Raw genomic sequence first — 4899 nt, 5'->3', positions numbered from 1 at the left:
GCTTGGTTCCAAATAATGTTATATGATTAGAGATCCCTTAGCATGTGACGATTTCTTCCACCTCATACTAGACAAAACTCCCGCACTAAGTAGAGATACTACTTGTGCATCCATAAACCTTCAACCCAATTTTGCCATGAGAGTCCACCATACCTACCTATGGATTGAATAAGATCCCTCAAGTAAGTTGTCATCGGTGCAAGCAATAAAAATTGCTCTCCAATATGTATGATCTATTAGTGTGTGGAAAATAAGCTTTGTACGAACCTGTGATGAGGAAGACATAAAAGCAACAGACTGCATAATAAAGTTCTTTATCCCAGGAGGCAATATAAAGTGACGTTTCTCCGCACTAAGAGGACACACATTCAAACCTCAAAAGCGCATGACAAGCTCTGCTTCCCTCTGCGAAGGGCCTATCTTGTACCTTTACTTTTTGCCCTTGTAAGAGTCATGGTGATCTTCACCAATTCCCTATTTTTGCCTTTGTTTTGGTTACCGTCACATGCTTGGGAAAGATCTATATTCAGATATCAACTTGGAGTTGAGTACTTATGCTTTATTATTGTTGACTTTACCCTTGAGGTAAATAGTTAGGAGGCAAAACTATAAGCCCCTATCTTCCTCTGTGTCCAGCTGGAACTTTGATACCATGAGTACCACGTGAGTTATAACAATTGTGGAAAATAAAAGAGATGATTGAGTATGTGGGTTTGCCTTACAAGCTCTTATTTGACTCTTTCTGATGTTATGATAAATTGCAATTGCTTCAATGACTATGGACTGTTGTTGGTTACTTCTCGGTATGGTTTTTGCTTCATACTTCGCTTTGTGAAGGAATTGTTACTTTCCCATAAGAATTTTTATGATGTATTGCTGTTCTTTGTGTGATCATGATGCCCTCATGTCTGTATTATGTTTTATCGACACCTTCGTCCCTAAACATGTGGACATGTTTATGGAACTTGGTTTTCGCTTGAGGACAAGCAAGGTCTAAGCTTGGGGGAGTTGATACGTCCATTTTGCATCATGCTTTCATGTTGATATTTATCGCTTTATGGGCTGTTATATTACTTTGTCGTACCATATTTATGCCTTTTCTCTCTTATTTTGAAAGGTTTATTTGAAGAGGGAGAATTCTGGTAGCTGGAATTCTGGACTGGAAAAGGAGCAAAACTGAGTCCTCTATTCTGCACAACTCCAAATGCCCTGAAAATTTACGTGAAATTTTTTGGGAATATATAAAAAATACTGGGCGAAAGAAGTACCAGAGGGGAGCTACCAGGGCGCCACAAGCCTGGTAGCCGCCACCCCCTGGTGGCGGCTACAGGGCTTTTGGGCTCCCTGACGGCTCACTGCACCCCCTCTTTTGCTGTATGAAGGGTTTCGTTCCAGAAAAAACCAATCGGGAGATTTTTCGTGGTTTCACAGCCGCCACGAGGCGGAACTTGAGCAGACACAATCTAGAGCTCCGACAGGACGATCCTGCCGGGAAAATTTCCCTCCCGGAGGGGGAAATCGTCGCCATCGTCATCACCAACACTCCTCTCGTCGAAGGGGAGGCATCTTCATCAACATCTTCATCAGCACCATCTCCTCTCCAATCCCTAGTTCATCTCTTGTAACCAATATCCGTCTCGGGACTCCGATTGGTACTTGTAAGGTTGCTAGTAGTGTTGATTACTCTTTGTAGTTGATGCTAGTTGGATTACTTGGTGGAAGAGTTTATGTTAAGATCCTTGATGCTATTCGTTACACTTCTGATCATGATTATGATTATGCTTTGTGAGTAGTTACATTTGTTCCTGAGGACATGGGATAAGTCATGTTAATAATAGTCCTGTGAATTTGGTATTCGTTCTGTATTTTGATATGCTGTATGTTGTCTTTTCCTCTAGTGGTGTTATGTGAACGTCGACTACATAACACTTCACCATATTTGGGACTAGAGGAAGGCATTGGGGAGTAGTAAGTAGATGATGGGTTGCTGGAGTGACAGAAGCTTAAACCCCAGTCTATGCGTTGCTTCGTAAGGGGCTGATTTGGATCCACTAGTTTAATGTTATGGTTAGACGTTGTCTTAATTCTTCTTTCGTAGTTGAGGATGCTTGCGAGAGGGGTTAATCATAAGTGGGATGCTTGTCCAAGTAAGGGTAGTACCCAAGCGCCAGTCCACCCACATATCAAACTATCAAAGTAACGAACGCGAATCACATGAACATGATGAAACTAGCATGACAGAAATTCCCGTGTGTCCTCGGGAGCGCTTTTCCTCCTATAAGACTTTGTTCAGGCTTGTCCCTTGCTACAAAAGGGATTGGGACACTTGCTGCACCGTTGCTACTACTCGTTACTCGTTACTTTTTGCTTGCTACGTTTCACCTCACTACACCTTCACTTGTTACCACTACTTTCAGTGCTTGCAGTTATTACCTTGCTGAAAACTATTTATCAGAGCTTTCTGCTCCTCGTTGGGTTCGACACTCGTACTTATCAAAAGGACTAGATTGATCCCCTATACTTGTGGGTCATCAGACTCCACCTCCTTGGCCGGCGCACCTAGAGGGCCTTGGCCCTCAAGGCAAGTCTCCCCACCTCTCCTCCTATATATACTGGTGAATTAGGGCTGATTGTAGACAACTTATGCCACGGTAGCCCGACCACAAACACCACGGTTTTTCCTCTAGATCGTATTTCTGCGGAGCTCGGGCAGAGCCCTTCAGGATTAGATCCTGCACCACCACCGGAGCGCTGTCACCCTGCCGGAGAACTCATCTACTTCTCCGTCTTGCTTGCTGGATCAAGAAGGCCGATATCATCGTCGAGCTGTACGTGTGATGAACGCGGAGGTGCCGTCCGTTCGGCACTAGATCGGAGCGGATCGTGGGACGGATCACGGGATGGTTCGCGGGGTGGATCTAGGGACGTGAGGCCATTCCACTACATCAACCATGTTTCTTAATGCTTCCTGCTGTGAGATCCAGAAGGGTACGTAGATCCGAATCTCCTCTCATAGATGGACATCACCATGATAGGTCTTCGTGTGCGTAGGAAATTTATTGTTTCCCATGCAACGTTCCCCTATAGTGGCATCATGAGCCAGGTTCATGCGTAGATGTTACCTCGGGTAGAACACAAATGGTTTTGTGGAAGGTGATGTTCGATTTGCTGCCCTCCTTAGTCTTTTCTCGATTCGGCGGTATTGTCGGATTGAAGCGGCCCGGACCGACATTATTCGTACACTTACGAAAGACTGGTTTCATCGATTGACATGCAACCTTGTTGCATAAAGATGACTGGCGGGTGTCGGTTTCTTCAACTTTAGTTGAATTGGTTTTCACCGAGGTGGTCCTTGGAGAGGTTAAATAGCAATTTTCACATCTTCATTGTGGTTTTTGCGTAAGTAAGATGCGATCTACTAGATACCCATAACTTGTTTTTGCAGGGTATGCTTGTGATAGATATGGCCAATAAAGTGATGTGATATATTGGATGTATGAGATGATCATGTTGTAATAGTTAATATCGACTTGCACGTCGATGGTATGGCAACCGGCAGGAGCCATAGGGTTGTCTTTAAACTAACGTTTGTGTTTGCAGATGCGTTTAATATATTGCTAGGACGTAGATTTAGTAGTAATACCATAAGTAGCACGACAACCCCGATGGCGACACGTTGATTGAGATCATGATGATGGAGATCATGGTGTGGCGCCGGTGACAAGAAGATCGTGTCGGTGCTTTGGTGAAGGAGATCAAGAAGCACATGATGATGGCCATATCATGTCACTTATGAATTGCATGTGATGTTAATCCTTTTATGCACCTTATTTTGCTTAGAACGACGGTAGCATTATGAGCTGATCTCCCACTAAAATTTCAAGACGAAATTGTGTTCTCCCGGCTGTGCACCGTTGCTACAGTTCGTCGTTTCGAGACACCACGTGATGATCAGGTGTGATAGACTCAACGTTCACATACAACGGGTGCAAAACAGTTGCACACGCAGAACACTCGGGTTAAACTTGACGAGCCTAACATGTGCAAACATGGCCTCAGAACACAAGAGAAGGAAAGGTCGAGCATGAGTCGTATAGTTGATATGATTAGCATAGAGATGCTTACCGCTGAAACTATTCTCGACTCACGTGATGACCGGACTTGAGATAGTGGATTTGGATCATGTACCACTCAAATGACTAGAGAGATGTACTTTTTGAGTGGGAATTCTTAAGTAATATGATTAATTGAACTAATTATCATGAACATAGTCTAATGGTCTTTGCGAATTACGATGTAGCTTGCGCTATAGCTCTATTGTTTTTATATGTTCCTAGAGGAAATTTAGTTGAAAGTTGATAGTAGCAACTTTGCGGACTGAGTCCGTAAAACTGAGGATTGTCCTCATTGCTGCGTAGAAGGCTTATGTCCTTAATGCACCACTTGGTGTGCTGCACCTCAGGCGTCGTCTGTGGATGTTGCGGACATCTGCCATACACGTCTTTGATAACTACATGATAGTTCAGTGCGCAATACTTAATGGCTTAGAAGCAAGGCGCCGAAGACGTTTTGAAAACGTCGCAGAACATAAGAGATGTTCAAAGAGATGAAATTGAGACTTCATGATCGTGCCCTTGTTGAGAGGTATAGGACCTCCGGAAAGATTCTTTGCCTACAAAGTAGAGAAAAGCTCAAATCGGTGAGCATGTTCTCAGATTGTCTGAGTACAACAATCACTTGAATTGAGTGGGAGTTAATCTTCCAGATGAGATATTGATGGTTCTCCAAAGTCACTGTCACTAAGCTGCTAGAGCTTCCTGATGAACTATAAAACAAATCAAGGATAGATATGATGATCCTTGAGTGATTCGCAATGTTTGACACTACGGAAGTAGAAAT

Source organism: Hordeum vulgare, chromosome 2H, assembly GCF_904849725.1.
Source record: "Hordeum vulgare subsp. vulgare chromosome 2H, MorexV3_pseudomolecules_assembly, whole genome shotgun sequence".
Classification (NCBI taxonomy): domain Eukaryota; kingdom Viridiplantae; phylum Streptophyta; class Magnoliopsida; order Poales; family Poaceae; genus Hordeum; species Hordeum vulgare.
The sequence above is the reverse complement of the archived record's forward strand: the minus strand, read 5'-3'. Positions refer to the sequence as shown.